General features: G+C 44.1%; 1 long non-coding RNA gene across 1 annotated transcript in view; it reads right to left on the reverse strand.

Moving 5' to 3' along the window:
* Positions 1 to 209: 209 nt before the first annotated feature.
* LOC110204747 (uncharacterized) overlaps positions 210 to 23,764 on the reverse strand; it is a 166,941-nt gene continuing 143,386 nt past the window's right edge. Inside the window, exons 3-4 of the long non-coding RNA XR_013483297.1 lie at positions 14,905 to 15,082; positions 210 to 999 (exon numbers count right to left, since the gene is read on the reverse strand). This is a non-coding gene — a long non-coding RNA (uncharacterized LOC110204747). The remainder of the gene's footprint in view (positions 1,000 to 14,904; positions 15,083 to 23,764) is intronic.

Below are 23,764 nucleotides of genomic sequence, written 5' to 3' on the forward strand. Positions count from 1 at the left end.
GAAGAAAAAATAAATAGCAAATAAGAGGTGATTGTCTTTAGAGTTTCTTCCAGAGATTGAAATGGAGAGCTCCTCCGACCCTCTTTATTTACCAATCAGTCTATGGGCTGATTGTGTATTTTAATTTCAATAACCCTCAACCTGAATTTTAAAGAAGATATGCTCCTAGGCAAGAAACTCTGGAGAAAATAGTTATTAAGGCTCTTGGATTCTGCATTTATTTGCCAGAAATAATTTTTTAAAATTTGTTTAAAGAGATATAGTCAAAGCAATGTCGATTCATCTTCCTGAGCTCCTGGGAAGCAGGTGTTTGCAAGTATTCTGCATGGGCAGACATCTGGCAGGCCTCTTCATCCCCACACCCCGCCCTTGGAGCCAACATCTGGCAGGCCCCTTCATCCCTACATTCTTCCTCCCTTCCTCCAACCCCCTCCCAGCATCTGCCAGGAGCATTTCCCCTTAGAAGAGACGTGCAGTGTTCCGAAGGGCGGTGACCTTGGGTCCCACACTGGGTGGGGGGTTTTCAGAGCTGAGATGAGCACACACAAGGCAGTGGTGAGAATCCTTTTGTGTCTGGCTGGTTCTCACCCGAAGAGCTTGTTTAAAATTGAAATCAGTCGTTAATATTAACCACTTTAAAATTTTTTTCCAAATCCCCTCGGGAAGAAAGAAATGGGAAGACATAATGGGAAGCAATTGTACATGGAGGTCATGAGCCTCAGGAGCAAGGGAAATAACAGTTGGAGGAAAAAAGAGAGAAATAGGGACTGGACTTTGGATTTCACTGATATCAAGAATTCCCGGATGAGGACGCTCCTTCTACTAAGGCAGATCAGAACCTCCTTTACAATGTCGAGTCTCAAAGAGACATCCACGGCACAAAGATAGTAAGAGGCTTACCCAGGGTCATCCGGCCAGTATGTGTCAGAGATGAGACTTGCCACTCAATCTTCCTGCTTCTCAAACCAGCTGTCTAATCATTATTCCAAGCTATCTCTCCTAGAGAAAAAAAAATTACATTATACATACAATATAGGCCTTGTGACAACCTTAAAAATGCTCTCTAAGTCCAGGATAACTGAAAGTTTATCTTTTATATTAAAAAAAATAATAAAGTTTATCTTCTAAAGATATGATGCTGCAGCTCCCTCTCTTCTTTATGAAAGTGGGGGACTATGGGTATGGAGGCCTGCATACAATATTGGACTAGGTTGAAGTGCTGGTTAGTTTTACTAAATCTTTGTTTTCTCCTTTTTTTCTCCTTTATTAAGAAGAGGCTTTCTGGGGGTAAGAGGGAGGGGAAGGAACTCTTTGTAAATGAAGGTAATGTCAAAACAAAAGATATTTTAAAAATTTTTAAGAAATAAGAAAATGTGTTTCTAAGTAACACCCCCCTCCCCAAAGAGTTTGAAAGCTGGTTAGGGAAGTGAGTTCTGAGGGAACGGGGCTAACACAGACAGGAAGGATCTTTCCAATTCCTATGTCCTTGGTTCCCCGGTCTTGTGGTAATAGCATTCAACTGGAAATTCCAAAGTCGACAACCAATGATTGGACGTGACCCTCGCAGAAAGAAGTTGTCTGAGGATCACAAAGTTAGAGATGAAAGGACCCTCACAGGCCAGTTAGTCAATCCTCTCATTTTATAGATGAGGAATTTGAGCAAGGTTAAGCGATTTCTCCGTGAGCATGCAGTAAGCAAGAGAGACAGAATTTGAAACCAGGTCCTCCTGGTGAAGTGAGAGGCAGTATGATACATGGACTTAAGGGTCAGAGGATTTGACACCTTGCTACCTCTAGAGCCTGGTACAAGTCACTTTTCCTCCAAAAGGTTGGACTGGGGTCCCTTTTGGCTATAAAGCTATGACTCTGACGCTGCTCAGTTATCTTATCTGGAAAATGGAGATAACAATACCTTGTGATACCTACCTCATGAGGCTGTTGTAAGCCCAAAAGAATTTATAGAGGCATCCTCTACTATTAGTCAGCTTTGCCATATCTAAAATAGGAGTAATAATAACACCCTTCTCTTCCTTTGCAGGATTACTACGAGAATGATAAAGGTGAGAGACCAGATGGGAATAAGAAGACAATACCAGATGCAGTAAATGCATCATGAGGCTTTTTCCGCAGCCCTACATGGCATACTAATATAATGATGATGATGATGATTACAATGAGGATGACAATAATCACCGACATTTCTATAAACTTCAGAGTTATTATCACCAACATCGATTTGATGTTTTATGGCTCAAAAAGCACATTCTATAGCTAATCTCATTTATTCTCGCATCATCCCCATGAGGGCATTGCTGTTATTATCCCCAATTTATAGGTGAGGAAATGGGAGGACTTAGGTGACAGGCAGTGGGAACATTATTAGCTTTGTGGAGCCAGAGGACTGCAAATCCGGCTTTGGTTATTTGTGACCTCGGCCCCTCATCTGCCAAATGAGGGAGACAGATTCAATGGTTTCCAAGGTCCCCTTCTGAGCTCATACCATGATTCTGTGACCTGCTTGGGGCCACATAGCTAGTAAGCACCCAAGGCTAGATTCAAACCCAGGTCTTCTTGACTCCACGCCCAAGTGTTCTAGACATGATATGGAAACAGGGCTTCCAAGTTCACAAACTAGTTTACACACATTAGCTCATTAGGAGTCTGATAGATGTTTGTGGATAAAGCCAGACATGATCTATATATAGCCAAGGCTATATCCCAGAAATCCAGACTTTGGCATTGGCCTGTAGGAGCATAGATTTGGTGCTGTGAGGCATCCTAGAGACCATCTAGTTCAGTAACCTTATTTTACAGATGAGGAAACTGAGGCCCAGAGAGGTTAGCTAACTTTATCAAGGTCATACAGGCCATAAGTAGCAGAGACAGGATTTGAATTCAGGTCCTTGGATTCCAAATCCAGTGTTCTTTCTACTACCCTAATGCCTCCCCTCTGACTGCGCTGTGCAAAAAAGAAAGGATACTTTGTGGGAGTGCAAGAGATGAGGAGGATGGTTTTCTAACATCCAGATGGGACATTTATAAGGCTAATTCATTATTGGTTGCTTCACTGCTTTCCTGACTCTCGCCTGGGATCTCTTCAGTTCTTTTCCCTCATCTCTGTCCAAGCCATGTATCTTCTTTATGTGCTCTCACCTCTGCTCAAAAACCTTCTGTGGCTCCCAGTGCCTGCAGAGAAAGTATAACCTCCTCATCCTGGCATTCAAAGTCATTCATAAATGGGCTCACACTTCTGTGTCCAGTTTTATCTCATGTTATCCCTCTATTACTATCCCTCGATAAAGCTTTGACCGTTGACTCTTCTGGGCCTCAGTTCAGTAAGTGAGGGGGCTGGACAAGATGACCTCTAGGGTCCCTTCCAGCTCTAAATAATTCAAAGGTTGCAAATAAATGCCTACTGGAAACTGGTAGGGAACAGAAATTACTCAGACTGAAGAGGCGGTATAATTCAATGGGATGAGATCGTGTATGTAAAGCGCTCCATAAATGTCAGTTATTATGTTGAGCCTGGAAAAGCCTTCAGGGGGACATGAGAGCTGTCTACAAATATCTGAAGGGCTGTCAAATGGAGGAGGGATTAGCTTTGTTCTGCTTGGCCCCAGAGGCAGAACTAGGAGCAGTGGAGGAAGGTGCTGAGAGGCCAATTCAGGCTGGAAATCAGGAAACACTTCCTGGCCATTAAAACTGTGCTACCTCAGAGGCCATGGTTTCCTCCTCAATGGGGGAAGTGGACTGTGTGGAGGGAAGGGTCTGGACAGGATTCTTGTTGAATTATAGATCGGAATTGAAGACTTCTGAGAATCTGTGATTCTAGACTCATGACTAAGAACTCCCACCTAGTTTGCATTTTAACAAGGGCTTTCTCTAAAAACACATTAACCCCTCCACCTGTTGAAAAAGAAAGGAAGGAAGGAAGGAAGGAAGGAAGGAAGGAAGGAAGGAAGGAAGGAAGGAAGGAAGGAAGGAAGGAAGGAAGGAAGGAAGGAAGGAAGGAAGAGAGAGAGAGAGAGAGAGAGAGAGAGAGAGAGAGAGAGAGAGAGAGAAAGAAGAAAGAAACAAAGAGGAAGGAAGGAAGGAAGGAAGGAAGGAAGGAAGGAAGGAAGGAAGGAAGGAAGGAAGGAAGGAAGGAAAGAGAGAGAGAGAGAGAGAGAGAGAGAGAGAGAGAGAGAAGAAAGAAACAAAGAAACAAAGAAACAAAGAGGAAGGAAGGAAGGAAGGAAGGAAGGAAGGAAGGAAGGAAGGAAGGAAGGAAGGAAGGAAGGAAGGAAGGAAGGAGGAGAAGAAGGAGGAGGAGGAGGAAGAGGAGGAGGAGGAAGAGGAGGAAGAGAGAAGATGAAGAGAACAATAATGAAACATCTGTACATGCACGGAAGAGAGAAGGAAGTTCGGAAAGAGACACAGACACAGGAAAATATGAAATTACCATGGAAAATGTAATACGTACTTTTTAAAAGTTGTACATAATTTAGATTCATGGTTTCATATGCAATTCTCCTTCTGTTCTTTGAAGACAGAAGTGATCACGTCTGCTAATGTCTGCAACGTCCAGTGGATCCAGCACAGGGATTGGAGTCAGAAAGATCTGAATGTACATCCTGCCTCAGATGCTTTCAAGTTGTGTGACCCTGGGCAAGTCAATTAACTTCTCTCAACCTCAGCTTCCTCCTCTATAAGATGGGAATAATAATGACACTTGCCTCAGTTTCCTCATCTGTAAAATGGGAATAATAGCACTTCCCTCCCAGGCTTGCTGTGAGGGCCACACGAGTGTGCATATGCAAAGGGCTTTCTAAATCTTGATGCACTGTGCACATGCTAGCTGCTATTATTATTAACTGTAATAATAATAATCCATTAACTCTGAGGAGGGTTCTTAGTGGAGGGACTGTCAGGCACGAGGCAGGACACTAGGTAGAGATACTTAGGGACATCCCATCCTTAAAAAAACATAACACATGGGCAGCCACGGATTCTATCAACACATGGCACCTGAACCCGTCCAGCCAACCTCAAAAGTGAGCTTTTTCTATATATTGAGGGAATTGGTGTAATGGGAAAATTTGGTAAAATGAAAAAGCAGGGGATCTATATTCAAATCTTGCCTTGCTATGTGAAGCTGGGCAAGTCGCTTAACTTATCATGGCATCAGTTTTTGCATCTGTAAAATGGGTACAAGAAGTCCCATAGTGCCAACTTTCCCATGCTGTTGTATGAAAAAGCTGCTTCATAAACTTCAAAGGGGACCTCGTGAAGGCTGGCTAATAGCAATTGCCTTTCTTCTCATAAGCTTGAAAGTTTATGAAGCACCTTCCTTATAACAGCTTTTCAAGGCTACGAGTATGAGTTATCCCCATTTAATCTGGTTCCATTTTAGTCAATTCAACAAGCATCCATTAAGCCTTTGCTCTATGTCAGGTATTGGGCTAGGTGCTGGACATAGGAGCTTCCCTCAAGGAGCTTACATCATATTGGGGCATACACCTTGTAAGTACAAAATATGTGCAATGCAATTTCAAGGAGGAGGGTGCCATTATATATGTTTTAGGGGATGGGTGTAAAATCAAGAAAGGAGGAGGAGAAGGAAGGAAAATAGGGGGGAAATAATGAGCTCCATAGTTTGAGATGTCTATGGGACATGCATGTGGAGATGTCAAGCAAGCAGTTAGTGACAGGATTAGAATTCAGGAGACAGATTAGCACCAGATACATCGATTTGGTGGCATAGAGATGACAACAGAAATCCTTGGGGGCTAAAGAGATCATGGAAGGAAGTCTTGCCCATGGAATGGAAACTGTTCCCTTTATATTGTTAAAAAAAAAATCCTGAGAAACGTGTTCTTGGGTTCATATATTTGCCCAAACCCAGATCAGAACAATCTTTCGCCTTCTTATAAGTGGAAGTATTCTAAAACAGACTAGACCTGAATGAAATGGGATAACATTTGCAGAGTACTCAGTATGGTGCCTGGCACCCAGTAGGCACTATATAAATACTTGTTTCCTTTCCTTCCCTTCCCCACCTGAAACTACAAGAATGGGGTGCACAGCCCAGCTCCACACCTCTCGAGGCTTCAATTTCATTATCTGTAAAATGGGGGTAATGATCCTTGTCTTTGCATTCCTTGTCTCATGGGATTACCATCGGGAAAGGCTTTATAACTTGTAAGACATTGAGACCACTTTGAGCTACTTTGACTGTGGATACCACTTGTTTTTGATCCATCAATGGGCATTTATTAAGCATTTACTACATGCCTGGGTTCCACCCCAGCCACTGACAACATGGCTATGTGACTCTGGGTAAGACACTTTTCAGTGCTGTGTAACTCTAAGACTATATATTGCAGAGCCTGCATTTTTAAGAAGGGGTTTTTCTCATCTGCTGATGAAGCCACAGGTAAATATTACAGTTTGTTGGTCCTGGATTTGGGAAGATTTTGGTTCAAACCCCAAACCCAACAAAGACTGATCTTTGAGAGGCACAGGGACTGGACCTGTGATTGAGAGGGGGAAATTCCAGAGGAAGACATCCCCTCCACTATTGCAGGTGGCCACATTATCTACAACTTAGAGTCTTAGAGCTTGGGGCATTGAAGGGTGAAGTGATGTGCCCAGCTCACACAGCCAGTGGGAGCTGGTGGCAGGACTAGAACCCAGCTCCAGGCCAGCTCTCTCTCCACCATGCCATACTCCCCTCCATTGCTCTGTGACCAGAGGCAAGTTACTCATCCTTTCTGAGATGCAGCTTCCTTCTCAATAAAAAGAAGACAACAGCATCTATGGCTAATGCCCATAAGGTGCTTTGCAATCTTTAAAGGGCTATAGGAATGCCAATCATTAAAGCAGAATGAGACCAGACTGAACAGAAAGAGGATGCTGGTACTGAAGTCAGTGGTTATGGGTCTGAATTCTGCCTCTGGAGGTAGCCACCTGAGTGATATTAAACAAGTCAATTCACCAACCTGGGTCTCAGTTTCCTAATCTGTAAAATGGGAAGGCAGTCAGTCAATAAACATTTATTAAGCACCTATTATGGGGAACCAGATGGTGAGGCCCCTTCCCACTCTAGGTCTATGACCCTATAAAAAAACTCTGAAAACCTTAAAGTACTACATAATGTGAGTCATCATTATTGTTATTATGGTTGTTATTAAACTTTCTCCTAATACATGCAGTATGTTTCCTTGGCCCTAAAGCAATGGTATGCTGTTAAATATTTAACATCCAGCTCTCCAGGAAAAAAATGTATATAAGATCCGCTCTTAAATTTAATCTCTGTATTATGTTATTTCTACCCCACCCCCAGCTGCTAGAGCCCTCCTTTAAAACTGACTGGTATTTACCTTATGGTTGCATTTACTTATCCACAAAAGAATGTAAGGTCCTAGCAATACCACTGCCATGTCTGTAACCCAAAAGAGATAATAAAAAGACATATCTGTACAAAAAATATTTATACCAACTTTTTTTGTAGTGGCAAAGAATTGGAAATTGAAAGGATGCCCATCAATTGGGGAATGGCTGAACAAATTGCGGTATGTGATTATGATGGAATACTGTTGTGCTATAAGAAATGATGAGCAGGATGCTCACAGAAAAACCTGCAAAGACTTACATGAGCTGATGCAAAGTGAAATGTACTGTGTCCAAAGTAACAGCAATATTGTAAGATGATGAGCTGTGAGTGACTTCACTATTCTCAGCAATACATTGATCCAAGACAACTCTGAAGGACTTGGGACGAAAAATGCTATCCATCCCCAGACAAAGAACTGATGGTGTCTGAATACAGCCTGAAACACACTTTTTTACCTTAACTTTTCTTGAGGTTTTGTTGGTTTTGATTTTGGGTGGGGTTTTTTTTTTGGTGTTTTTTTTTCACAACATGACTATTATGGAAATACTTGCATGACTACATACGTATAATCTTTATCAAATTGCTTGCCTTCTCAATAAGGGTGGATTGGGTGGGAAGAGGAGGGAGGAAAGGAGAGCATTTGGAACTCAAAGTTTTAGAAACAAATGTTAAAAAAATTATTTTTACATGTAACAGGGGGGATATAAAATACTAAATAAAACAAAACAAACAGAATGTAAGGTCCTTGAGAGCAGAGATTGTTTCCTTTTCATCTTTGTATTAAGGGAGAGGGGGGAACAAACATTTATTAAGCACCTCCTAGGCATCAGGCACTATGTGCTAAAGACTTTTACAAAGATTATTTCATTTGTTGCTCACAACAATGCTGAGAGATATGTACTATTATTATCCCCACTTTACAGAGGAGAAAACTGAGGCAGACAGAGGTTAAGCACTTTGCCCAGAATCATACTTTACCCAATCACATTTGCCTAGCTAGCAAATGTCTTGAGGCTGCATTTACACTCAGGTCTTCCTGATTCCAAGCACTGCACTCTTATTCACTGCACCAGCTAGCTGAGGAGCACAGTGCCTGACACCTCATAGGCACCTGGTAAATGTTTATTGAATAAATGAATGAATGAATGAATGATGTCTGGAAAGTGTTTGTTTTAGATAGATAGATAGATAGATAGATAGATAGATAGATAGATAGATAGATAGATAGATAGATAGATACACATATATGTATATGTGTGTGTGCGTGTGTGTGTGTATGTATATAAATTTTAAAATGCCATGGACACATCAGCTATGGGTATCTCCTTGCTGAGGGCTCTCCCTCCATCACTGCAGACTGAAAACAACCCCAACTTTATCCTGGGCCAAAATCCTTATTTATGCTTTTCCCTAAATTTTCTGTAAGAATGGTCTGGGGGGCATTCTGGGGATTGCTCATAAGGGCATTTTCTCATCCAGGAGTTCCCTATGCTGGTGAAAATGTAGAGGGGCAACGTTGGCAGTGGAACCACAGGGAAAAGACTCTCAGGTAAATCAAAGGTCGCGCTGAGTTATAAAGGAAGCTAGGGATAAGAGGCAGAGGTCAGGAGGGAGGGCATTTTAGGCTTGGGAGACAAGTCAGTGTAAAGGCAGGGAGATGGGAGATTGACTGTTGTATATAAGAAATGGCAGAAGGCTAGGGTTTTGATTCTTTTTTTTTTTAAAGAAATATAGTCAGTCAATAACCATTAATTAAGCACTTATGAGGCAGCTAGTTTGCACAGTGGCTAGAGCACTGGCCCTGGAGTTAGGAAGACCTGAGTTCAAATCCAGCCTCGGACATTTGACACTTACTGGCTGTGTGACCCTGGGCAAGTCACTTAACCCCAACTGCCTAGAAGAAGAAGAGCATTTATTATATACCAGGCACTGTACTGAGGGCTGAAGTTACAAAGAAAGACAATATGGTCCCTGCTCTCAAGAACTCATAGACAACCTGCCAAAACAGTACATACAGACAGACGAGGGTCAACGGAAAGGACTAGGAAAGGGGCCTGGGTAGATGGGCCAGGGGAAGTCCTCCTACAGAAGGAGTTTGAGCTGAGTCTAGAAGGAAGCTGGCCATACCAGAAGGCAGAGGGAAGGAAAGAGAGCATTTCAGGCATGGGAGGTAGCCAGTGAAGACACAGAGAATGAAGATGGCGTGGCCCATGGGAGAAACAGCAAGGTCAGAGTTGTTGGATCATTGATTATGTAGAGGGAAAGAAACTGTAGGAAGACTGGAAACTGTAGGAAGGGGTCAGGTGGTGAACATTTAGCAAGATGCCTGCTACATAGTAGGTGCTTAATAAATGCTCATTGACTGACTGTGTGAAGGGTTTTTAATGTATATATAAAGGAAAATAATGTAAAATAAGCCTGGAAAGGCTGATTCCAGATTGTGAAGGACTTGAAAAGCCAAACAAAAGAGTTTCTATCTTATCATAGAGGCCATTGAGAGCTTCCGGAGCAGCAGGTAAGAGAAGCCAGTGGGCTTTAGGAATATCCATTTGCCAGGTGGGAGGAGGATGGATTGGGAAGGTGATAGGCTCTGTTTAGGAAGCCAATCCAATATCTAGACAAGGGGTGATAGGAGACATAAATAGGGCAGTGGGCATGGTGGTGGAGAAAAGGGGACAGATTCAGAGATATGCTAGAACTAGAAAGGATAAAATATTGAGGGGAAAGCATGGTGTCTAGGGAGAGAGAGAGAGATAAAAGGTGAGGATGACTCAAACGCTGAACATCTGAGTGACTGGAAGGAGAGAGGGGTCCCAGACAGAGATGAGGAAATTAGGAAGAGGGGAAAGGGGAGGGGAGAGGGGAGAGAGAAAGCTAGCTTCACTGTAAGGTAGATGATAGGTTTTACTGAGGAAATGGAGGCCCAGAGATATGAAATTATTCACCCATGGTCATTCAGCTACTAGAATGAGATGGTTCAGACCCAGATTTTGAGTGTTTGAATGGTCTCTGGTCCATCTCTGCACTCACTATACCATGCGGTCCTTCGAGGTATATATCAGAGTATCAAAGTAAAGCACAGCTTCCCCTCCCAAAGGATGACATGCATTTGTGGGTGCAGGATGGCATACACAAGTGAGAAGAAAGCAGGGACCTTCTCACCATCCCCTCTATTTACCATGGAAAAACCAAAAAGATCTTGTGCTCCAAAACACTGTGTTTATGCCCTGAAGAAGGCCTGATCCATTCTCAGAGCACCAGAGCAAACAGCCCAGGGCTGTTGCAGCATCTCCATCACAGCCCTGGAGGAAGACCCACACCCATGCCAACACCTTAGCCTCCAGGCCAAGTCAAATGTCTTCAAAGGCAATCAGGCTTTGCCATTGGGAATGTATCACAGGCAAAATGCATTTGGCAGCCTTAGCCCCATCTCTGGAGGGATGTTTGTCTGGCTCACAGAAAACCCCACACAATTGGACACATTCACGATAATCAGTATTCACAGCTTGGAAGAGTACTCCAGACAGGACTAGAACAGAAGGGGCCAGTAGGTCAGATCCAAGGTATCTTCCCAGAGTCAAGCTGTCCCAGGGAAGCCCTAGATGTCCCACTGCCTCACTTTTTCCACCCTCTTCTTCTTCCCTCTTCTTTTTTCTGCCTCTCTCTCCTCTCTTCTTACCTCTTTCCTCTCTCCTTCTCTCCTCTTTCAATCCCTTTCTCTATTCTTCTCTCCATCTCTCTCATTTCCCTTTTTTCTCCTTTTCATATCCTCTTCCCTCTCTTCTCTTCCTTTCTCTCTTTCTTCCTTTTCCCTCAACTTATACTTTATTTCATCTCCTCTCCCCATCCCTTCTCTCTCTCTTACTCCTTTCCTTTCTCTTTTCTTCCTCTTCTCTCCCCTCTCTCTCCTCTTCCTCCCTTTCCTCTTTCTCATTTCCCCCTCTTTTCTTTCTCTCCTCCTTTTCCTTCTCTCTCTCCCAACTCTCATAACCCTCCTCACAGGACCAAATAAATTCAAAGAAGCCAGTCATAAAAGCACAAAGAACATGGGGTCAACACCCAGGAGCTGGGACACACACACACACACACACACACACACACACACACACACCCCAGGAGGGTTCGGCCTCGCTCTCAGACTCTTATAAAACTGCTATTATCTTGTCCATCCCCCAAAACCTTTTCACACAATTATCCATTTCTGCAGTGTGGATTTCCAAATAAAGAGTCTTCGAGAGGCGGCCAGTTTCTGAGAAGAATGCTGAGTATTTAACAGTGCTTCTGTTCAAGATTGTCAGATGTCTAACTTGACGGAGATGAAGTCGGAGTATGCAGAGGAGCCTAAAGCAATGGGCTGACCACTTGGAGAGAATGTCCCCTCCGCCCTGGAGCAAACAGAGCCTCCTCTGTTGGTCTGGCCCCCTTGTGAGGGCCTCAAAGGAGCCTCCCAACAGTTAGTTACTCAAGTGGGGACTAAATTTAGATGGGGACAGAGCAAAATCAAAATGCTGGTGTGTGGACATATAGGAATGCCTGATGGTGGAGGAACAGGGACAAGGGTGCTCAGTCTCCCAGGAAGGGCTAAATTGCAAAGTGTGTTTGGAGAACAGCAGTTGGATTTGGAAACCCAAGACTCAAAGGCAAGGTAGAGTAAAGGACAGAGCATTAGGCTTAGAGGTACAAAGTTATTATTGTTGCTGCTGCTCAGTCATGTCTGACTCTTTGTGACTCCGTTTGGGGCTCTCTTGGCAAAGATACTGGAATGGTTCGTCATTTCCTTCTACACTTCACTTTGAGGATGAGGAAACTGAGGCAAACAGAATTAAGTGACTTTTTCAGAGTCGCACAGCTAACAAGCATCTGAGGTCACATTTGAACTCAGGTCTTCCTGACTCCAGGCCAGATGCTCTATCCACTATGTCACCTAACTACCCTGGAGTTACAAAGACCTGAGTTCAAATCCCTCCTCCACCACTCATTTATTGTGTGACCCTAAGCAAGTCAATCATCCTTGATGTCTCAAGCAAATTCCCTAAGCTAGGGGTCCTAAGTTAGAGTTCATGGATCCCCAAGGGGTCTACATGAATAGATTTCAAAGTGTCTATGAACTTGGATAGGAAAAAATGCATCTTTATTTTCACTATTCTCTTTTAATTTTTACAAGCCTTATTCTTAAAAGTCTATAGACTTTACCAGACTTCCAAAGGGATTTATGACACATGAAAGGTCTGCTCTGAGATTTATTGCACTGGAAAGACTGATGGATTTAGAGCCAAAAGACCTGGGTTCAAATCCCAGCTTGGTTACTTACTACCTCTGTGACTTGGGACAAGTTATTTCATATCTCTGGCCCTCATTTTACTCACCAAAAGAAGGTTTCAATGGATGACCTCCCTTCCAGCTCCAAGCTATAATCCCATGATCCTATGACCTCTGAAGGCCCCTCAAGCTCTAGACCTATGATGTACTTAGTAGTAGATGGAATGGAATTTTTAGTAGTGCAGGGAGTTTTCATGCCAGGAGTCTCTAACATGAGAATCCAGACTCTTTGTACATTTAAGTATTTGTATTAAACCTAAGCTATAAAGCAGAACAAGGATGCTCATTTAAGTCAGCTGATTTAAAATTTTATTCAATAAGAGGCTTCTGATGCCTAAGAATGAGCTATCAACATAGACATTTACAAGAATAATGGTGACCAGCCTCGTGGCTGGACTCAGCACTTGAAAATGCAGCTAAGATCATCCTTAATGTTCTAACCCTTCAGCTTGAGCTGGTTAGACTAGATTCTCCTCTCTCCTGACCCTGAGAAAAGCACAGGGGGAAGATCAGATTGTGAACTTTTTACCCTACAAGAGTCACACACATGCCACTGAATCATCAACCATTTCCAATGAGTGAGCTCGTGAGAATTCAGCATCTGGATGGGTTTGCAGAGCAATGGGTAGAAATGACTAGAGGTCTCTTCTCATACTCTCTGAGTATGCTAAAGGAGTCCTGGGGCAGGGCAGAAGGAGGTTGGGGGGGGGGGGGGGGGCGGTTGATCACACATCAGACTCAACCAAGCTAAGCCTGAACTAGTTTGGTATGGAATCTGTTCAGACCACATTTCCCAATGATCTGGGCTCTCCTTTGAGGATATCAAAACATGGGTGAACAAGGGGGAAAATGCACCTACTCTGCGCGTACGCACGCGCGCGCGCACACACACACACACACACACACACACACATACACACACACTCATTTTGCCTTTTCCATGCTTAAAGCATCCAAGTCCTATTCTGTTCAGAAAGGAAGGCTGGAGTTAAGATGAAAGCTTAGGAGGAGGCGGGGCCATAAGGAGGAAGGAATGAGCCTCTTTCTCCTATATTTCTGGGAACCTCTGTAAATCAGTCTTTAAAATTATTTCAGGGAAATAGTTTAGAACTAGAACACAAAACCTCCAAACTACAAGTGACCAATGATGCTTAAAAGTACCTAGCCCTGACAGTTCAGTTTCCTTCCCCTCTCCTCCTTCCCAACATTCAACCCACCCCCACCCCTCTACAAAACATCTGCTACTTTTGAATTCAGGTTTTCAAGTGAAAACAGGCTGAAACAGGATGGATGAGTAAACATTGCCACCTAGTGGATTGACCAAAAAAATAAACAAAAGCCCACCACCACCACCCCACTCAGGGAGGAAGAACTAGGGGGTCTTCCTTTCCCCTTCATTCTGGTCCTCTACTTTCAACCAAAAGCAAATCTCAAAGTCTCTGGCATTAGAGAGAAAAGAACACTACAAAACACCACTCCCCGAGGTGACCTCCGTGTCCATGATGCACGGGACTCTTAATGCTATGGGAGCCTTGCTAACAAGGAGCTGTCCAGATGGGAATGGGGCTGCTTGGGGGGGAGGCGATGAGTTCCCTTTTCAATGGAGGTCTTCAAACCACTTGCCTAGGAAATTTTAGTGGGTTTGGGCTAGATGGCCGCTAAGATCTTTCCTGATTTTTGAGATTCTGGTGATACCACTAATGGGCAAAACAAAGCGTGGTAGAGTGGCCTCCCCTAGATGAGGGTGCTCCAGTTCCGACTGGCTAGAGGCATCCAGGGGAAATAGACCCAGCTGATAGGAGGGGAGGGAAGGCCCGTCTGTGCTGGACCAGCACAGAAAAATAGAATGCACCAACCTCCCGAAGCTGCCACCAGAGGGCTTATGGGTGGGATTTTCCTTCCGCTTATCTCCAAACATGCAAAAATGAGGACCTAGAGAGGAAAGAGTCCAGACCAAAGCTGTGACCCATTCCACTTGGCTCAAATGGATTCATTTTTCCAGGTTTGACCCAGCATGTATGAGCTGAAATCAACGTCTCTCATGGGGCAGGTTACAACAAAATTCTACCTTTTACAGCCTCAAAAAGGAAAAGGGGAGGTGGGAAGAGCAAGCTCAAAAGATATCCAAACAGGTTAATCAAACAAACAAACATAAAACAAGTTTTCCTTTCAATGGATGCAAGGAACTCTGCCAGAGGGAAGATTCTTACCAGGCGTCCAGACACAGTGAGCCTCCTTGGGTGGGCCGTGGGAGTCTTTGAAGGTCCGACACGTCTTTTAAAAGAGCAAGCCGCTCAGATGCCCAGGGTGGCTGAGGAGAGGCTGGGCCGGAGGGCAGAGAGATGACCTCGGGCCAGCGGTTCCTTTCTCTCTCCCCCGCTCGCTTCTCTGTAAAAAGAGGGAGCAGATTAGCTGGTGGAGGTGGTAGGTCCCTACAAGTTCCAACTCTTTCTTGACATCTGTTTCCACTCCAGATCCTAACTGAGATGAAAATCTAAGAGGCATCATGATATACTGCAGTGGATAAAGTGTTGGACTTGCAGCCAAAAAGACTGGGGCTTTGAACCCTACGTTGGACATTTGCTAGCTGTGTGACCCTAGGCAGGAAACATCCTCTCTGGGCCGGAGTTTCCTCGTGTGTAACATCGGGACAGGGACTGGAACTGTAAGCAGCTAAGTGTCACAGTGGATAAAGCTCTAGACCTGAAGTCAGGGGGTCAAATCTAGCCTCAAACACTTACGAGCTATGTGACCGTGGGCAAGTCACTTAAACCTTTGTTTGCCTCAACTTCCCCGCCTGTAATATAGGGATAATAACAGCACCTGAGTTCAAATCTCGCCTCAGACACTTTCTAGCAGTGTGGCCCTAGATTAATCTTAATCCTGTTTGCCTCAGTTTCCTCATCTGTCAAATGAGCTGGAGAAGGAAATGGCAAGCCACTCCAGGATCTTTGCCAAGGAAACCCTGAATGGGGTCATGAAGAGTCGGACACAGCTGAAATGACCAAACAACAGATAGCACCTCCCTCCCTGAGCTGTTGTGAGAATCAAATGAGATGGTAATGGTTGAGAGCTTGGCTCAGTGCCCAGCACACAGTAAGCGCTACATAAACGCTATCTACGATGACTCAAGAGATTACAAAGAAGCTTCCTCCCAGGGCTACAAAATCAGCGTGTTCAAGATTCAGGACTCAGACTCAGGTCTCGCTGGTGTCCATTCTGCTGCGCGGTCTCTCTCTTCTATAAAACAGGCATACTAAACCTCCTTCCCCGGAGATACAAGAAGATGATGCATGTGAAATGACTAGAAACCCATCAGATGTCACAGAAATATGAACTGGCATTATTACCTCAAGGAAGGGGCTTACTGTCAGCCAGTCAATCAATCAATAGACATTTATTAAGAGCCTGCCACGTGCCAGGCACTGTGCTAAGCCCTGGAGATGCAAAAAGAGGCAAAAGACAAGCTCTGCCCTCAAGGAGCTTACCATCTAAGGAGAGACCACATGCAGACAAATGGATGCAAAGGAAGCTTTATATGGGATAAATAGGAAGCAACTGACCGGGGGAGACCCTGGAATTAAGAGGGTTGGGAAAGGTTTCCTGTGGAAGGTGGGGAAGGGGTTAGTTGGGCCTTAAAGGAAGCCCAGAGATCAGTACCCAGAGCAGAGCAGGGAAAGCCCTGGAGAAATACGGACCAGATGATAATTCAATTAGATAGATTCAGAACCAGCTGGATGTCCAGATGTGGACTGGTTGCTAATGGTTCACTATCAACACAGCAGGATGCCTACAGTGAAGTACCCCAGTGATCTGTCCCCGCTTGGCCCTGTGCTGTTAAGCACTTTTATCAATAATTTGGCTAAAAAAGACTTATCCATCAAATTTGCAGATGCCCAAAGCTGGGAGGGCTTACGAAAATGCTAGCTGATAAGAGCTGGAATCTAAAAGGACCTTGACAAGCTAAGGAATTGGGCTGAATCAATTGAGATGAAACTAAATAGGAAAAAAGGTGAAGTCTCAGACTTGGGTACCAAACAATCATCTTTACGAGTACAAATGGGAGAAGTCTGGCTAGACTAATTTGCCTGAAAAAACATTAGTATTTAGAGAACTACACGCAACTCACTAAGAATGAGCAGTATGATATGACAACCAAAAACAGTGAAGGCAATCTTAGGTTGTACCAAGGGGAGCATAACTTTCAGGAACTGGGAGGTGATCATCCCACTGCTCTCCTGGAGGATTATGGTCAATCTTGAATGTTATAATTTGAGAAGGACATTGATAAAATGGAGAGCATCCAGAGGAGGGCAGGCAGGATGGTGAAGGGCTTTGAGTCCCCGTCAAATGGAAATTGAAAGAGCTGGCAGCGTTTAGCCTGGGGAGGGGAAGAGTTGGGGGACAGGGCAGCCATCTTCAGGTAGGCTAACTCTGGCCTGGTATTAGGACAAAGTTACCAAAAAATTAGGTGGATTCGGGTGCCTCAGAGATGGTGGGTTCTTCCTCCTCACAGGTCTTCAAGCTGAGTGACCACTTGTCAGGTGTGTTATAGTGGGGATTTCTTTAACATATGGGTTAGACTAGATGGTCAATGAGGTCCTTTTTAACTCTCAAAGTCTGCAATTCATCTAGTTCAAACTCCTGTTTTGCAAATAAGGAAACTGAGGTTCAGAGGGATAAATAACTTAGCCAAGGTTTAAGAGTCCTCCTGTAGGTAAGATCAGTTTCCCGATTGTCCCAGAGGATTGATCCCAATCTGACCCAACTAAATCAGTGGTCCTTTGGGGGAACAAATGATACCAGACTTGTAGGACCAACACACACACACACACACACACACACACACACACACACACACCGCTGACATCTTTTGGTAGACAATGTTGTCCATGTGAGGAAGATAAAAGCATTCCCCCAATGAGTTTATCAACTGGGTTATCCTATGAGGACATCTCTAGATACGTAGCCTATGTATGCGTGTGTGTATATATATATATCCGTATGTGTATTTGTATATGTACATATAAATACACATGTGCATGTGATATAAATGTACTCATATACAAAGACAGAGAGAGCTTTTTTCTACAGTTTGATGTGCCTTGATTAAGCATGGAATCATGGGAAATGTGCTGAACTCAGGAGAGAATGAGTCTGGCTCCTATAGCAGACACTTACTAGCTGTATGACCCTGGGCAAGTCACATATGTGTGCATAATTATTATATGTATACATGTAAGTATATATGTACTATGTAATACACACACACACACACACACACACACACACACACACACATATATATATATATATGTATGTATGTATTACCTCTCTGAGTCTCACTCCTCATTCAAAAATGAGATTGATAACAGTACCTCGGCTTCCAAGGAGGTTGTGAGGATCAAATAAGATCATGTATGTATCCCCCCCCCAACTAGAATGTAAGTCCTTGGGAGTAATAATTATTTCATTCTTTGAACTTCTACCCTCTGCACTTAACTCAGTGCTGGCACTTAGTAGGCATTTGACAAATATCTGTGGATTGATTGGCTGAATATATGTAAAAGGTTTTGCAATCCTCAATGCACCATGTGTCAGTTATCATTCGTTAACTGTTGAGATATCCTAATCATGATTCCAAAGGAGTTGGGGTGGGGGGCGAGATTGGGAAAGTCATAGAAACTAGTGGACAGTCATACCTGGAAGTAAACTGAAACTTTGTCCTCCATGCCAGAAAACTGGGCCTGCCATCTTAGTCAATGTGGGCTTTCCCCCATCTTGACACACTCCTAAAACTAGGCTGAGAGTATTTACTTTCCATCTTTTAAAGGGACTTTTTTTCAAGGCATTTTCCAGCCCTCTTTCAAGCAAGTCCCCTCTCTGGGCAATCCATCCAATTTACTGAGAATGCTCAGGTGACCATTTCACCCTTCCTCAAAGGGAATTCAATTTTCAAGAAAGCCAGTCACGGAGCAATGCCCAGCTAAGATGGACTCGAACCGGTCTGTGGTCATTTAGAGATAGAAGCAGGATTTCTGTGATTGGCTCCTGAGAGGGAAACAAGCCGCATCACCCAGCTTCAGACCAAGCTGTTATCATTTCTCACACCCTAACTTCATACATATTGAAGGGAGAGCCCTTTTGCCAGATAAAGGAGCCAGCTCCTTACTGTGCGTGCTTGCATAAAAAGTCGTTTCTGGCAAAGCAACTGAAAGGCTCCCTTGGGCAGGAGACACTGAGGCAGCTAGGTGGCAGGACAGATAGCATGCTGGACCTGGAACTAGGAAAACCAGAGTTCAAATCCTGCCTCAGACATCTGCCAGCTGTGTGACTCTGGGCAAGTCATATAACAGCCCTGTGGCTCAATTTTCCCATCTGTAAAATGGGGGCCTTAATGTCCATCCTCTAAATCTATGATCCTGGGGCAGCTAGGTGGTGCAGTGGATAGAGCACCAGCCCTAGAGTCAGGAGGACCTGAGTTCAAATCTGGCCTCAGACACTTAGTAGCTGTGTGACCCTGGGCAAGTCATTTAACCCCAACTGCCTCATCAAAAAAAAATTAATAATAGCCAAACTATGACCCCATAAAAAAAATTGGCCTGTACTTCAGTGGAAATTACTTTTTGCTAGCCCATCTGGAAAGCCACAAGAACAGTCCTGAGTCTAAAGTCAAGAAGTTGTTGTTCAGCTGTTTTCAGGTCATGTCCGACTCTTTCGGACCTCATTTGGGATGTTCTTGACAAAGATCCTGGAGTGGTTTGCCATTTCCTTCTCCAGCTCATTTTACAGATGAGGAAACTAATGGAGTTAAGTGACTTGCCCAGGGTCACACAGCTGGTAAGTGCCTGAGGCCAGATTTGACAGATCCTCTGACTCTGACTCTAGGTCTGGCACTCTAACCACTGAGCTGCCTGGATGCCCCATAAGTCCTCTGTTTAGCACTTAAAGCTCTTCGTAACCTGGCCCCTTCCTACCTCTCCAGTCTTCTTAGACTCTCCTCGCTCCTACACACCGCATGATCCAGAAACACCGATTTACTTGTTTGTCCTGGTACTTTACCCTCTCTTCCCCATCTCTGTGCCTTTGCATTAGCTGTCTCTCACACCTGAAATGCTCTCATGGACCACAGGACTATAGATTTAAACCTGGGAAGGCACCTTAGAAGTCATTAAGTCCAGCCCCTCCCCCATGATTCCAGCCACTCTACCCACCAGGCAACACCACCTCTGCCTCTTCACTTCCCTGGCCTCCTTCAAAGTCTCAACTCAGATCCAACCTTCCCAGACTTTCCAGCTGCTAATGCCCTCCCCTCTAAGACTGCCTCCCATCTGTTCTGTGTGTATTTTTATATATCCAGTTCAATTCGTGTTGTCTCCATCTCTTAGAATGTGAGCTCCTTGTGAACAGTGACTGTTTGTATCCCCAGCACTCAGCACCGTGCCTGGCCCACGTTTGATAGATGCTCATTGATTGATGGGTTGGTTGGTCTGTACGATGAGGCAGCTCATCCATCGTCCAAGTCCCACCCAGCTCTGAAGTCTATGCTGCTATGTGACCTTTGGCTACAGTGCCTCCTAACATGCCTAGACAGAGCTAGACAGAGCCTGAAATCAGCAGGGCCTGAATTTAGATCTGACCTCAGATACTCAGAGCTTAGCATAGTGCCTCGAACACAGCAGGCACTTAATGAATTCTTGCCTTCTTTCCCAATGGATAAAGTAGAATAGGGTTAGCTAGACAATTTTGCTGACCATCCCAGAGCCACTGACTAGGACAATCAAAGAGGCCAGTAACCCACTAAATGGGAAAGGTGCCGTAAGATAATTTTCAGCCCATGTCTGGCCTCCTTTTGTAAAAGAGGATGCATTCCTCATTCCACTGATGATGAGAAGTAACTAGAGCAGGTGGAATGCCATCAGTATGGTCCCAACCAGAAGAACCACTGTAGAAATTTTAAAAATTGAAATCCCCTTGGATAGCATCCTAGAGTAGACAAGGGCCTGACCCTGAAGAAGGGCCCCCAAATCTTTGCCTGGCTTCCCAGAGAGTGAAGGCTAGGGGCCTGACCATTCCCCAGTCAGCCTCTGCTATAGCTGGGCCCATGGATTCGATTCAGTAAGCCTTGATGGAGCCTCTATGGGCCCAGCGCTGTGCCAAATGCTGTGGAAGACACAGGCCCCTGCCTTCAGATGTCTATAAACACAGTAGGGAGATGAGACATCCCAAAGGAAACAGATACAGTACAAGGTAGCACATAATTCAGATATGAATTATGTAATTAGTAATGGAAAGAGCTCTAGAGCTGGAATCAGAGGACCCAAGTTCAAACTCTGACTCCACCTTCATTTACCATCAGTGCTTCTGCTTGGTTTCGATTCCATGAATTGCATGTTGTAAGCTCCATGAGGGCAGGAACTGTCTTTTTTATTAGTATTTCTATCCCCACCACTTAGCACAGAGGGTGGCATACAGTAGTCACTTAATAAATGTTGATTGACTGATAGTTAGCTGTGCAGTAGTGGACAACTCACTTTACCCCTCTGGGTCTCAGTTTCTTCCTCCATACAAAGAGGGAGAGATTAAAAAAAAAAACACAGTGATCAGAAAGAATGTTGCAAAATTATAGAGAACAAGCTTGGCCCCAAAGAAGAGAAATAAAAAGCCTCCCCCCACCCCCCGTTCCTTTGCACAGGTGGGAGTCCATGCATGTGGAACATTGTACATGACATCAGATTTTTTTTCAGCATATTGGTTGGGTTTGTTCTATTTGGTGAGTTGCTACCCAGAACCTCCATTTGAGGAAGTACCTATGCCACCATGCTCATTTCTAACCTGGCTCAGGCCCTTCCTCTTCCCACTGTCCTTCAACCCCTTCCCCATCAACCACTTTTCCAGTTCTCTTTTTTATGTGTTGTCTTCCCCTGTTAGAATGTAAGCTTCTTGAGGGCAGGGACTCTCTTTTTGCTTATATTTTTATTCCTAGTGCTTAGGATAGTGCCTGGCACATAGTAAGTGCTTAATAAATGCTGTATGTAATCTTTATCTCTGGTTTTTCTAACTATTCTTTCTTCTTTTTCTTTTTTTAAAATCATTTATTTAAATGGGTGACTCTCTCAGAAAGGAAGGCACTTCACCATTTCTCTAGTCTGGGCAAGGTAGGAGGCCTAGGAGGGGAGCCTGTGCTAAGCCATGAATGTAGGAGATGGCCTGTCAGCTAAGAAGAGCAGCAGGTAGGCCAATCTGGCTGGAAGGAAGAGCGTATGAAGCCTGGTGGTTGTCTCAGTAGGTGTGGGGTCCCTTAGGATTCCACTGGAGGTCATGAATGGCCTTTTTATGAAGGCTATAAAAATGCTGATTGAAAAGGTATCACCCTGACACCCAAAAAAGATGAAAGAAATAGGAAAGGGACCCATACATACAAATATATTTTTAATAGCCATCTTTGCAGGGGCAAAGATCTAGAAATTAATGGAGTGCCCATCATTTGGAGGATGACTGAACAAATGATGGTCTGTAAATGTGATGGAATACTATTGTACTGTAGGTCATGATGGAAGGAGATGGCTCCAAAGACACGTGGGAAGATTTGTATAAACTGATTCAAAGTGAAGTGAGCAGAACCAGAAGAAGAATTTAGATAACAGTCAGGACAAAAAATTTTGAAAGACTTAAAAACTTTCACGGTGACCAACCAGGATTCCATAAGACCAGTAATAAAGCATGGTACCTACCTCCTGAAAGAAATGTGATGAACTCAGTGCTGAATGAGACACCCATTTTTTAACACGGCCAGTGCAGGGATTTGTCTTGCTTGCCTTTACATATTTGTTACAAGGGTTTTGTTTTTCTTTCTCAATGGGATAGGGGATGGAAGGGACAGAAAATAAATACTTGTTAATATAGGGGAAAAAATTGAAAAGAAAAGATGCCACTATTAGATATCATCCAGTCAAAAATAACCTCCCTCCCTACCACCAGCACCAGTCTTCCATCCTTACCTTGTCTAGCCTCTAGCCTGCAATCCTACAATTAAACTCACTCCTCTCTGCTAGATAACAAAAGCAGGACACAGTATATGAGTAAGAAGGAGGGAGAAGTTAAAAGGCATATATGTTACTTGGGAGAAAATTGGACACATACAATCAATTAATCAGTCAAGTATTCATCAGACACTTTCTGTATTCAAGGCAGCATGGCACAGTGGGCAGAGAACCAGATTCTGAAGGACCTGGGTTCAAGACCTACCTCTGACTCATAATGGTTTTGTGAAACTGGATAAATCACTTAATCTCTCACGTGCTGGTGGAGGGAGATCCCTTTATCAATGAAACCACAGGGCCTGAGCTTTCCTTCCCCCCTCAGCCAAAAATTGTGCTAGGTACTACACCAGGTCACTGGGAGCACAAAGACAAAAAAAAAAAACAGCTCCTGACCTCAATGACCATATGCTCTTCTGCAACATGTTCACAGAGAAGTAAATACAGGTATAGACAAAATAAATACATAGCAGTTTCACCTGGAGTAGGGAGGAATCAGGAAAGGCTTCTTAAAGGCAGCATTTGGGCTAAGGCTTAAAGGGAGAAAGAGGGTAGGTACTAAGAGGTGAGGCTGAGGAGACAGAGCATTCTAGACATGGGAAGGGGGGGGGGCAGACTGTGCTTTTCTGTGCAAGATAGAATGCTCAATTCAAGAAAGAATGACCAGGTCAATTGAGCTTAAACATAGAGTGCGTGGAGGGGAGTAATAGGTAATCAGCCTGGAAAGCTAGGCCACTGGCAGATAGTGGAGGACTGTAAGTGCCATGTTTTTTGTCCAAGAGGCAATTGGGGGCCACTGAAGCTTGATGAGCAAGCTAGTGATGTGGTCAGAGCCGTGCTGTAGAAATATCAACATGGTAACTGTGTGCAAGAAAGACTGGAGCAGGGAGAGGGTCAGAAGCAAGGAGACCAGGTAGGAAGTCTAGGACAGAAGAAGGAGGGCCTCACCTATCCTAGCTCTCACGTCATCACCTACAATGTATTCTCTTCTAGGAGATTAGCAGATTCCAACCTATTCCTTCCTGGTGAC

This window comes from Phascolarctos cinereus, unplaced genomic scaffold (assembly GCF_003287225.1).
Source record: "Phascolarctos cinereus isolate Bilbo 61053 unplaced genomic scaffold, phaCin_HiC Scaffold_7;HRSCAF=346, whole genome shotgun sequence".
NCBI classification, from domain to species: domain Eukaryota; kingdom Metazoa; phylum Chordata; class Mammalia; order Diprotodontia; family Phascolarctidae; genus Phascolarctos; species Phascolarctos cinereus.